General features: G+C 46.0%; 1 protein-coding gene across 1 annotated transcript in view; it reads left to right on the forward strand.

Moving 5' to 3' along the window:
- Nucleotides 1-984: 984 nt before the first annotated feature.
- MRAP2 (melanocortin 2 receptor accessory protein 2) overlaps nt 985-13,435 on the forward strand; it is a 53,603-nt gene continuing 41,152 nt past the window's right edge. The window contains exon 1 of the mRNA XM_029224331.1: nt 985-992. The gene's annotated coding sequence lies outside the window, so the exon portion shown is untranslated. The remainder of the gene's footprint in view (nt 993-13,435) is intronic.

Genomic DNA, 13,435 nt, shown 5'->3' on the forward strand with positions numbered 1-13,435 from the left:
GGAAGTGATCTTACACAGCACCCAGTAAGAGTTCCACAGCAAGTGCTTTCGCCCCAGATCCCAGCAGGATTTGATCCTTCATCTTTAGATCTTTACTCAAAAGCCATCTCCACGGTGAGGCCATCTCCGATCACCTGGTTTAAAACTACACCCACACACTCACCATCAACATTTTCTGTGCCCTTCCTGAGTTAGTTCTTCTCTACAGCACGTGTCGCTATCCATATGGGACATGTACTTATTGGTTCTGTTGACTGCCTGTCTCTACACTAGAATATAGGCTCCAGGAGGCTATTTTCTCAGCGCCCAGATCAGTGTCCGGCATGGAATACGGACTCGATAAATATTTACTGTAAGGGAGGAGTGAGCCACGTAGCTAATTTGAAACTACGCCCGGCCCAGTCCCATCCTTTGGGGGCCCCGTTTGGGGGATATTTGACTGGGTGGGCGCCAGTACCAGGAGGCAGGAGGAGATAAATTTGAGGTAGTAATTAAAGTAGCACATGATGGAGGGTCCCAGCATAACTGAACTTGAACTCTACTGCTGAGGATTTTTCCTAACCCTCATCCATCCTGCATCACTCCTTCTCGCTCAGCTCTTGGGCTCCTGTCACTCAAAGTTGGCCAAGGGGACGCACTGCCCAGCCAGGAGGGCGAACAATTCTCTCCGGTCCCTTTCCCTTCCTCGCGGCAGGCTCTCATCCAGACGATGCGAGAGCGCCCCCGGGCGCAGAGGGTTCCGCAGAGCTCGCTCCTTCCGGCCCAGCGCCCTCGGGCTCGTGGGGTGGGGCCGGGGGCGGCCCCGCGCCCCGCGCCCCGCGAAGCCTCCGCCGTAGGTCGGGAGCGCGCGTCCCCGCCGCACCGCGGCGCCGGGAGCCACCCACCGACCAGGCGGCTGGAGGCGGCGGCGGCGGCGGCGCTCACGCACCTTGCAGGAGCCGGTAACCGCCGGCGGGACGGGGCGCCGCGGACGTGCGCCTCCAGCTCCCACGGTCGGGCTCGCTGGGGTTTGGGGGTGGTTTTTAGTTTGGCGGAGTTGGAGAATGGGAGCGGGGAGGGGAGATCTGGGGCTCGAGGGTGTCCAGGGCAAGAGTGCGGGCCCGTGGAGAGCACCCAAGTTCAAAGCCTTCTTCGCAGCGGAATGATGTGCGAGTCCTGCGCTAGGGCATCGGAAAAGGCTGAAAGCGCGGCGCTTGGGGCTAGGGTGGGCTTCCTCCGCTCGCTCCCGCTTACTGACCAGTCACACCTTCTCCCACCCGGGGGGAGAACGGCCAGCCCCGATGTGCCCGGCAAGCGAGAGAGCCCCCCGACCCGGGCGCGGGGGACCTGCTGGTCCAGGAGGAGCGCGCTGCCCGCAGTCCTCGGGTGCGGGCCCCCTGCCTTGGGCCGGGCTCTGGGAATGATGCCGGCTTGACGGTTGGTTAATTCATTTCGTTTGCGCTGGGGCGCCTGCCTGCAGGTCATTTTACTGATTAGAGGGAAATATCGGTTTCGTTTTTCTCCCTGTTTCCATCCTTTCTGAGTAATCAGTTGAGGAAGACAAAGAGTCGCCTCATTAGAAACTTGTTGGAGGCTTTGTAGTTTCCGCCGCGGTTTAGATGACACGGGGAATCCCAGATAATACTGTGGATTTCATCTGACGAAAACGAAACCTTCCATGGTGTTCAGAAAGCAAAGGGAGCTTGGGGGGACATGTCCCTGCTACTCCAGGGAGGAGAAGGGAACTCCCACGTGTAAATTAATTCTCATGAAAACCCTAGAGGTAAGTGGTCGTATTTCCAGTTTACATGTGAAGAAAATTAGGTTGAGATATTAAGTTTTCCCAGTTGAATCCCCCAGTTAATAGTGGGGAGGACTGGAAACTAGGACTGTGAGCCAGTGGCCCTTAGGTACATCACTTGGGGGCGCATCACTGAGAACGCAGGCAGGAAAGGCCCCCGGCTGTAAGGATTGGGTCCAGACTGCAGGAGAGGCTGCCAGGAGCTGGAGTGCCCAGCAATAAAGAGTTTTGTTCGAATCGGGAATATCATCCAGTGTTTATGGAAGATGAGGTGATATTAACAGGTGACAGGGGAAGGCTGAGTTGCTACCAATAGATTTCCTTCTTTTCATTGTGAGAAGAGCAGCCCAAATCCCTTTAAAGAGGATCTGGAAACCCTGAAACCAGGCTGGATTGTTCAAGGCCCAAATAGCAGGCATCCTAGAGCAGGGAAAGCGTTCACAGTCCCTCAGAGCAGGCTTGAGAAATGAGAGCAGAGCCAGCAGACTTCAAAAGAAGGAAACACTGGATCCTGGCAACCCTCCAGAACAAATTCTTAGAGAAGCTAGCTCAAGACCACCTAGGAAAGGAGAATTTACAAATTCAATTTATGCCAAACGGTCTTCTTTCTCTTTTCTAGCAACCTACTGGGGCTGTAGATTGGTGCATGCCATATCCACTGTGGGCTGTGACTCTTTAGTGAAATGCTATCAGTGCAGTGAGTTGCACCAGCATTTTTTAAAACATGAAATTCAATAGAAGGGAAGAGAAAGCATCAGAGTGCATTGTATGTGCAAGGGCAGGTATTTTATGAATCGTGTGTGTGTGTGTGTGCGTGTGCAGTGTGTGTCCTTTATCGTACTGCCTCTGCATGGGCGTGCATACCTAACCCCGGCTGCCCCATTGTTTCTTCCAGGCTAACTTCATCTGCTCACAGTGGGGGGCTGTCTTTTACCTTGCAAATAATAACATCAACACCTTCTGGAAAATGTAACCTTCCTCCTTCCCATTTCTCTAGGCCCCCAGGTGTTGAGATACTTTGCCAATCGGAATTCTCAGTCCCCTCCCCCCTCCCCATCATGGATGATCTAAAGTGTGACCTGCCTTTGCAGAGGCGTTTTACGAAATATCATACTATCCCTAAGGATAAGGCGTGGGAAGAGTGGACACACCACAAGGCGTCGTCCCTGAGTCTGCATCTCCTGGTGTCACTCATCAGGAGAGAGACATAGAGGGGACATTTATCAGAGCTGTGGCAATTACAGATCTGGGAGGATACTCTCCGAGACCCATTTTATCTCTGGACAAGAGATAATAACACTAGAATGTTTTGGCTCACAGTAGGGTTGAAGGTCCTGTTCTGCATTTGGGTTCAAAGAATCAATGAAAAAAGTAAAGGATGGGGTGGCCCCGTTAAGCAGCAGTTCATGTGAGAGAAGAAACCTGAGGGTCTTAATGGCCCACCAGGCCCAAATGAACCATCGTGTGAAGTAGCTGCTCAATAGCAAACGTGGGTTGTGATAGCAGTGATAAGGACAGGCCTTTTTAAAAAATAGATATTCTCATGGAGCTTATTACATGCCAGGCAGAGTTATAAGTGTTTTGTAATTTTTTCTCAATCCTGTAGCACCCCCATGAAGTAGGGAATATAATTATCACCATTCCCATTTAACAGATGACGAAACGAAGGCACAGAGGGATTAAGTATTTGGTCCAAGATTACATAGAGGATCTATGAGATGCTAAAATGATGGATGTTTTTTAAAAGTCTCGGTGTAATTATTGCTAGTGTCTGTGTTACCCAGATCTATGTAATTTTCCCCTGCCTAGAGAACATTGGTACATTTCATAACCCTTCAAGTGAAAATAATTTATAAGTCTCCAGTAATTATTCTCCCTAAAGGTGCGCTTGTTTTCCTCATGCGTGTACTTGGGAACAGCAAAAACAGCAATTAAAGGCAAAGGTGGGGCAGCTGAGGGAGCTGCTTCCTTAAGGATTGGCTCTGAATTTGCCTGGTTGAATAAGAAAAAAAAATAATTAGGAGATGAGTGAGGGTATTGGTTGTAAACATTACCCGTCTTTCTCCTAACCTTTGTGTAGATTTTCCCAGAAAATATAATTTTATCTTCTGTTAAAAAAAAAAGGAAAAAATCAGAAATTTATGATGAAGGAAACTATATCACGTAAACCTACATATATTCCTACCAGAGCTTCTTTAAAATTTCCACTAAATTACCTCAATAGGCGAGGAGAGTGATCCCATTTTTCTGGGAGTCCAAAGCGGAGGACAAGGCTGCCAGAAGCAGGTAGATGTTTATCCATGAGCTTCAATTTGATATTTGCAGTTTACTTTGTAATGTGTCTGCACTTTTTTAATATAAAAATGTCTTCCAAGTTTTCTCTTAAAATTGATGCTCCAGGAGGTTGAACCAGGTATGACCCAAGATTTGGGGGCTATTTGACACCCTCAGTCCTAGGCAAGCAGAGGGGAGACCTAGGAGGGATTAGATCATTAGAAAATGATCATTAGAAGGTGTAGCTTTCCTGCTGCTCTGTCTCCAGATATTAAACCACTGCTTTAGTTTAAATTTCCTTTTCTGTAGAACAGAGGTTGAAATACCTGGTCCTCCTCCTTTCTTGCTTGTTTGTCAGAGGAATGATTCAGCTCAGGGCTGTAAGGAGCAGTGTGTGCTGCTTGGAGATAGAGTCCATCAGCAATAAATACAAAGTAGCCTTGTTTGCCAAATCGTCCTCACAGTGATTTAAGAGATGGCCAATCTCGCTCTCCTTAGTCTTATTCCTGCCAGCTGTTTCAAAAATTCCACTAATTTAAATGGGAAGGGCAGTTGTTTCCCTAGTGCCATTAAAATGTTAATTCATCTGGCTGTCATGCTTTATACTAGCATCTATATAAATCAGTATGAGGGTTCAGTAAGAGGCACTAAGGGAGTCTGATTTATACCGTCTCGTTATTAAAATGACAGATTTAAGTAATCCATGTGATGGGATTTGAGAAAAGGGAGAGAGTCCTCGGAGGCTGAGATAGTTGGACAGAATTCCATGGGGGAAACGGTGACTGAGCCCTACCCTCAAAGGTAGGCAGGAGTCTGGAGAGTGGGAGATGGCAGTGCAGGCTGGGATGTGGGACAGAGTGCGCAGAGACTCAGAGGGCCATCTCTGAGGGTCCCCCCACCCCAGGCTCCTCTGCCATAATGAGCCCTTCCTTTCTTAATGACTGTTTGCACCTGCTATCTGTTTGTGTCATCAGGCTTTCTTGATGCTTCCCAACCTGTGTGTGTTTGTGTGTGTTTAAGAGGGTGAAATTCAGCAGGGGAAAGCATGGTTCTAAATCCAAGCCTGAATTCTCTGAATTCTTTGAGGGTACAGGCCTTGACTTTTCAGCTGCCACTAAATCACTCAAAGTCAAGCTCACAGTGTTGAGAATATCCTTGTTGGGCTGAATTGACTCATATACTAATTTTAACGTGTTCATGTTCTTTCTCCTTGAAGGACATGGTGATGAGGCTGTGATAAATGTAGTGGCTAAAGATGGCATATAGTGGGATAGATTAATGGCGTTTGGTTTTCTTTCCAAAAATGTAGTTGTTATTTGGTGAGAGTGATTGGTATAAAGTAAGTTATTTTTAATGGCTTTTCTAGGAGAGTTTGTCTAATTAACTCATCAAAGAGAACATTGGTTTTAAAATATTACTTTCAGCAGCTGTATTAGTATGCTAGTATGTAACAAAATACCTGAATCTGAGTGGCTTCAACAACAGAAATTCATTGTCTCACAGCTCTGGAGACTGGAAGTCCAAGGTCAAGGTGTCAGCAGGGTTGGTTTCCTCTGAGGACCATAAGGGAAGGATCTGTTCTGGTCCTCTCTGTTTAGCTTATAGATGACCATCTTTCTGCTGCCTCTTCACAAGCTTGTCCCTGTACATGAATGCTCCTGGTGTCTCTCTGTGTGTCCTAATCGGCTCTTCTTATAAGGACACCAGTCAGATGGCATTAGGGCTCATCCCAACGGCCTCATTTTAACTTAAGTACCTCTTTAAAGACTGTTTCCAGATATAGTCACATCCAAAGGTATTGGGAGCTAGGATTTCAACCTATAAATTCTGGGGGACACAACTCAGCCCATAGTAGGACCTTATCCATATTGTACTACACACACACACACACACACACACACACATACATACATACACACACAGTTTTCACAAACACACACACATCATTGAGTTTGTGATGCAAGTGGAAAGCAACTTAATCTTTTATGAAGCCCTAGAGTCATAGGTCTGGAAGGGAATTTCACTACAGCTCTTTTAGTTCTTTCTCTTTGCTGTCAGAGAGAGTGAATATTTAAGCCATTCCAGTAGCTGTTACATGAGTGCAGTGGCCAGAGGCAATGTAGTGCACACCTGCATGGAACTGTCTGCTTGCTGTGAAAATACTGATGCCAGATAGCCGACTTTCCTTTCTTGCAGAGGGCTATTTTTATTGTGAGATTATATCTCTCATACATGGAGGGTGCTTAAAATAACTTTTTGTCTATGAAGTAATAATTGTTAATGATAGTTGTTTTTTACACATTTCCTTACTTGGCAAAATATATATGTCAGCATTCCAATTTTCCGGGTCCATGAAATCCAGCTGGTCTCCAGGAAGCATTTCCCAGAGACTGGAGCCAGTTTTATGAGATTGAGGCACTTCCTTTTTGTCCTGGGGAAGCAACAGACTTTAAATGTAATCCAAGAGAAGGCCCTGGAAGCTTCGGAAGAATAACTGGTGGTGGACTTATGCTGAAATGCAGTGGGTTAATGACAGGGACCATAGGAGGGGAAACTTATAGAAAGGAGAGACTGAGAAGCAGTCTATTTCCAGGACTAGTCTATTTCCAGGACTAGCCGTGGGAGGACCACGGCTGGCACAACATAAATATTCTGCCAGCTTCCCCTAGCATAGGGAAGCGTGATTCCTCACAGCCTGGACAGAGTATTCCTTTTACTTGGCAAGAAGGTGCCACAAGGGCTCTTGAACAGAGCAAAGCTGGATCCTTGAAGGTTGGCCGTAGAGGAAGGACCCACATGGGGAGGGTGCCTGGATGTCCCAGCACCATCTTTTGTCCCCTGGGGTGGTCTTTTACTTTGGGGAGCTCTCAGTTACCCTCCCCCAGCCCTAGTACATTGGTCAGGAAATGTTGATTTTTATTATTATTCTTTTCTTATTTAAAAAATTTTAGAACATTTTTTGAGCGACGTTACATAACATAAAATGTACCATATTTAAGCACACAACTCAGTGGCATTAGGTACGTTCACAGTGTTGTGCAACCATCACCACCATTCATCTCTAGAAGTTTTTCATCTTCCGAAACTGAAACTCTGTATCCATTAAACAAAAACTCTCCATTCCCCCCTTCTCCCAGCCTTTGGCAACCACCATTCTACTTTCTGTCTCTATGAATCTGAGTGTTCTAGATACCCCATGTAAGTAGAATCGTGCAATATTTGTTCTTGTGTGTCTGGTTTACTTCACTTAGCATAATATTTTGAAGGTTTATCCATGTTGTAGCATATGTCTGAATTTCCTTCTTTTCTAAGGCTGAATAATATTCCGTTGCACGTACATACTACATTTTGTTTATCTGTTCATCCAGCAGTGTACATTTGGATTGCTTCCTCCTTTTGGCTGTTGTGAATAATGCTGCAATGGCGAGGTACAAATATCTCTTGGAACTCCTGCTTTCTGTTCTTTGGGGTATATACCCTGAGGTGGAAATGCTGGGTCATAAGGTATTCCATATTTACATTTTTGAGGAACCACTATGCTATCTTTCATAGCAGCCACACCATTTTATCTTCCTAACAACAACACACAAGCGTTCCAATTTCTCTGCATCCTTGCTAACACTTAACTGTTTTCTGGTTTTGGGTTTTTTGTTTGTTTGATGATAGCCATATTCAAATGGGTGTGAAGTGTTATTTCATGATGAAGCACCAATTTTTTTAAAAAAATAAATTTATTTATTTTTGGCTGCATTGGGTCTTCGTTGCTGCATGTGGGCTTTCTCTAGTTGCAGCGAGTGGGGGCTACTCTTCGTTGCGGTGCACAGGATTCTCATTGCAATGGCTTCTCTTGTTGTGGAGCACGGGCTCTAGGCACGCGGGCAAAGTAGTTGTGGTGCACGGGCTCTAGAGCACAGGCTCAGTAGTTGTGGCGCATGGGCTTAGTTGCTCCACGGCATGTGGGATCTTCCCAGACCAGGGCTCGAACCCATGTCCTCTGCATTGGCAGGCGGACTCCCAATCACTGCGCCACGAGGGAAGCCCTGAAGCACTGCTTTTTGATAGCTGGTTCTTTGACTTGACTCAAGTAATTTAAAAAAATTAATTTATTTTTAAATTAATTTCATTGGAGTATAGTTGATTTACAATGTTTTGTTTCAGGTGCACAGCAAAGTGATTCAGTTATACATATACATATATTCATTCTTTTTCGTTGTAGTGCTGCAATGAACATTGTGGTACATGACTCTTTTCCAATTATGGTTGTCTCCGGATACATGCCCAGGAGTGGGATTGCAGGACCATATGGTGGCTCTATTTTCAGTTTTCTAAGGAACCTCCATACTGTTCTCCATAGTGGCTGCACCAATTTACATTCCCACCAACAGTGCAGGAGGGTTCCCTTTTCTCCACACCCTCTCCAGCATTGTAGTTTTGATTTGCATTTCTCTGATATTTAGTGATGTTGAGCATCTTTTCACATGCTTTTTGGCCATCTGTATGTCTTCTTTGGAGAAACATCTATTTAGATCTTCTGCTGTACTTTTATGGAAGGCTTAGGAATAAAGCAAAAATAAATAGTAATAGGAACCCAAAAAAACCTAATTATAAGAGAGTGGTCAACTTGGGATTCTACTGATGTCCTCAACAGGCCTAGACTATTTTGAAGTCCAGACCAAGAAAAGCAAGGTCCAGAAAGAGACAGGAGTTCACTAACCAGATAACATTTCCATGGTGGGGACACCAACCCCACCACCAGTGAGAGTGTCCTCACTTTGTGGCTGCAACAGGGCATCCATGTTGGGATACAAGACAAACAGCAGAGCATCCTGTCTTGTGTGCAATGGGGTATATTATGTAACATGAGTCCTTTGCCCTAATTCCACATTCACCAGCTAATGTGGTGAATCTAATCTTCAATTTTGTTTCCCGGACTGTGTAAAACTTGTGCTCTGATCTGCTTGGCCATTTTGTTCGTTATTGTAATTCCACAAATGGATGCTCTGGTTATAAATCATTCTTCGCTTGGTCAGCGTGACCGCCTCAGCCCTGGAGGACTGTGGAAACCCAGCCCCCTAAATCTGCAGAGCTGAGGGCAGTGTGCCTGCCACCTCCACACGCATCTCAGAGCCATGCCTTGTCACTTCTCGGGAAATCCTTCCCAGATGGAGCCTTTACAGCCTCTTTCTTGGGTGTTTTTTCCCTGTGTGGGCCTGATGCTCTTCTCTCTGTCCAGCTGAAGTCTCTTTTAGAATGGGAGAACTCTGCTCTCGGGTTTAGGGTTGAGAAAGGGTGAAAGAAGATAATTTTGTGGCTTTTCCACATCATGAGAAACCGACTCGATAAGTATTTATTGCATGTCTGATATGAGCCAGATTTTGGATGGGTTGCTGGAAATACAGCGGTGAGCAAGCAGGGGAGGCCCCTGCCCTGATGGAAAAGAGACCAGAGGGAAGAGAATGCCACCGGAGGATTGTTTCGTACGCTCCTAGCATAGCCTGTACTGTGGTATACTGCAGAGGTCTGTTACCATCTCCAGAGACCCCTCCAAAGGGCTCAAGGACAGCCATTGTGTCCCCCACCCCTCCAGTAGGTCATGCAATAACCGTTTGCTGGGCTGACCCAGGGAGTACCACAGAGCTGGGAAGCACCAACTTTAAAAAGTACTTTTCAGCCTATTTACAACTATGTAGGTGCCCAGAATATAACTGGAGGAGGTGGGTGTAGGACCCACCCCTTATCTTCTTATCCTCTTTGAGGCAACAGCTGGTGGAGGAAGGACGCCTGCTCGTTAATTCAGCATCTCTGCATTTCAGGCATTGGCTGAATATCTAGCTGTACAAAATATTAAGTTTTGTCTCTAGTTTTAAAAGTTGTTCTTCTATTGGCATTGATTCTGATATTCAGGCAGGAAATCTTAAGGCTTGCAAACACTTTTTGTTCCATGTTTTGTTCCTAGAAATAAGCTGCTGCTGTGCAGTGGAGAAGTAGGGAGAGGCAGGGGGAAGATGCATCCAAAATTTCTCTGCCAGCTGTCAGCCACCACGTTTTTGAAGTCTGCTGAGTAACTGAGTACTTTCTAGGAAATACCCAGGAAGGCATAAACCTTGATAATGTAGAGAAATTTGGGAGGTATGTCCTTTTGAGAAGGGAGGAGGAACCGTGTGTGTGTGTGTGTGTGTGTGTGTGTGTGTGTGTGTGTGTAACATCTCTAGCCTGAAGTGAGTGGCCAGAATCTCAGACTTCAAAGGTAAGATGCAGGCTCAAGTCAAAAGATAATAGTTAGGAGGAGGACTAAAGTCTAAAGTCCTGGAAGCATTGCCTCTTTAATTGAAGAAAGTAAAAATCCACACCCTCAAAAGAAGTTGCTGACTTAAAATGGATTCACAGAAAAGGAATCTGCAAACTTGAGAATTAAAGTGACGAGTGCAGGTAGAATGTGGTTTGCACGGAATCTATAGAAAAGAGCAGTGTGCTGGGAAGAAGACTGTGTCAGCGTTTGTTAAGCACTGCCCTGGGAGGGGACCTTGGAGGTTCTGATTTTAGGGGTCAAATGTGATTCCTTGCTGGGATGTAGTGCCTTTTAGAAATGCTTTAGGAATATCCAGCTGGCTCTGGTCTAACCATGAGCCCGACTCATAACCTTGCAGACTCTCATTTTCTCTGTTTGGTCCTCCCCACATAGATGCAGGTAAGCTGAGTGCACCGTCAGTTCTGATTGGGTGCCTGGTCAGACCTCTGCGCAATGAGGGAATTAAGCTTCTAAAGCTGTGCTTCTGAAGTTCTGACCTTGGGCTCCTCAGTGACCAGAATGTAGCCTGGCCACACTTGACCTTTGGTCTTTTGGATGTCTTGGCTGGGAGAGAGAAAGAGTGATGGGTCAAGAGTGTGACTTCTCTGTTTTGATGGGGATAGTTGTTCCTAGGAATAGAAGGAAGAAAGAGATAAGAATAAGTAATTAATGAGACCTTCATGGCCCAGGTCAGAATGGAGGTTGGCATCCTGGGTGGCATGCCCACTTTTGGAATTTGGGAATTGAACAGAAAGAAGATAGAATGACTGCAATTGGGAATTTTGATCTCAAATCCAAATGGGTCATTAGGTCTGCCTCCATACAAGCTGATCACCTTGGGTCTTTGGGTCTGTGGCCTGGCCAACAGCTGCTTGGAGTATCTTCCTGGCTGTGTTGTCAGTTTTGTGTGCGTGCGTGCACATGTGCTCATTTTTTAGGGTTTATAGGCATCTTTTGGTTCTCTCTTTAATGTGCTAATCCCGTGCCTGAGTTGGTGGCAACTTGGAAAACTCACGTGCTGATGTCTACCCCTTAACATGGAAATAAAGGTCCAGTTCCAAGGAAACAGCTCCCCTGGCCCATGTACCCAACATGACCCAGCAAGGCTATTGATGAAGAGTTTTTAGTCACTCCATGGGAGGTTCCATGTCCATATACATCTTCCCAAATTCAGGGAGGTGGAGAGGATTGCTTGACCTGTCTTTAAGAAGGCAAGAGGGTGCCCAGGAGTGGTGTGGGAATCTGGGTTGGAGGAGGAAAGACTGGATAATTGAAAGGAGAGATGAAAGTGTTGGGAATGTGGGTGGGAGAAGAGGGCTGTTTAGACTGCCATGAGAGGTGTCTGGGACCTGCTAATAGCCCTCTCTGTTTGTGTTTGAGGTCTTACGTCCCTCTCCCACCCCCATAAGCTGGCCTAAGCTACCCTGTGCACACCTGGAAAAGGTAAACTTCCTTTTCAGGTGGGGCTGTGAGGTGCAGTCATAATTTTTCATTATTGTTGTTGGCAAGACGCTCAAAAGATCAATTAGTCTCTCCATGCAGCTCCTGGAGGCTTGTTTGGGATATGTTTCCTCTGGAAGAAGTTATTTTTAGTGAGGCTAATATTATGAAGAACCTGACATTAAGAGAATCTCAGGAGTGGGTGTGCAGGAGCAGAGTGGGTGCAGAGGGCAGCCGCACACCGAGCTCTGCGTTTCCTGTTTGCCGTGCTCTGAAGAGAGCAGCTGTCTGATTCCAGCACCCCATGAGTAAGCCTCATTGCGCACCCCCCTGCCTCTCCCTCAGTGTGTGTTAAGGCCCAGACATTCCTCACTGTGATGAGAATATCACCCTCTGGAGGCTGATACCCAGACATGCTGGCAGTTTCCAAATGGTGAAACAGTGCTAGCTTCTGTGTCTGCGAAGCTCAGAAAGGCAACCCTGGACTACGACAATGGACATTATACAAAATCCTGCCTTCTATTTGTTGTTTGTCCTTGTGCATGTGATGGCCCAAGCTGGTTGATCTGAGACTTGCATGAAAACATTACCTCACGGACTTTTTCAAGGGTGCGAGGTGAAAGCAGAAGCCAGAGGTTCTGTCCTCCAGATCCATCTTTGGAATTCAAGAACTGAGAGGAAATAGCCAGTGAAAACACAAGCCGCTCCTTTTATCTGAAGTCCTGCACAACGGTGGCTGCTTGGGTGGGAGGGGGGTGGCCGGCATTCTATTCTGCTTCCCTAGAGAACCTCTTGTCTCCAGGCATCTGTCAGGTGTCCTCTCTTAAAGGGCAGCCTTTCCACTCTCAGGACCTTTTCACCTATGGTCTCCCTCCATCCTTAAATAGTTCACTTAGAAGAACAGGAATGATGTAAGGGAGAGAAAAAGAAGGAATGGAAAGACACTCTCTCTGTGGTAGGTAAGTGGTTGATGCTTCTTGGTATCTGACTCTTTTACAGATATTTTGCTTGCTAGTTCCTGGCTGGCCCTGTGCAGGTGGTGCTAATGCTTCTTCCTGAGCCGATAGGAAGACCCTCTGGTCCCATGGGCCTGGGCGGCCACGGATGGGGAACCACTGTGCACTGATGTGGAGAAGAGCATAGCCATGGGGAGTGATGCTCAGAGCATGGAAAACACTCTCTCATCTTTATTTTCTCCATTGTTTCATGTACATTTTTCTATTTTCTATTTTTGACACCAAATGAAGCCCAGTGCCTCCCTCTGCTTATTACATTGGCTGTAATGCTGATTTCCAATAAAAATGATATGCTCAAACCAGACTTCATCTTATTTTCCTTAAAAAAAGAGAAATTATTACCTTATTTTTGACTTGATGAAACATCATGAATCCCATGATGTACGTTTCTCATTATGATTTTTAAACCATTGAAACGAATGCCTTTTGACTTATTTTTTATTATAGTAATTTTATTCATTTGTCTAGACCACACAGATCAATTAACCACATGGTGAAGTTGATAGGAACTGGCTGACAGGGGAGTTGGTGTTGTCTAAAGAATAAACCTAGGCTTTTCTATCCCAGACTAGCACTTCTTAGCTTATAATAATAGTGCTGGTTACTCTTGATTGACCTCAACCTGGGTCCTGGCTA

The sequence above is a fragment of the Monodon monoceros genome, unplaced genomic scaffold (genome assembly GCF_005190385.1).
Source record: "Monodon monoceros isolate NGI ecotype Baffin Bay Population unplaced genomic scaffold, NGI_Narwhal_1 Super_Scaffold_15, whole genome shotgun sequence".
Classification (NCBI taxonomy): domain Eukaryota; kingdom Metazoa; phylum Chordata; class Mammalia; order Artiodactyla; family Monodontidae; genus Monodon; species Monodon monoceros.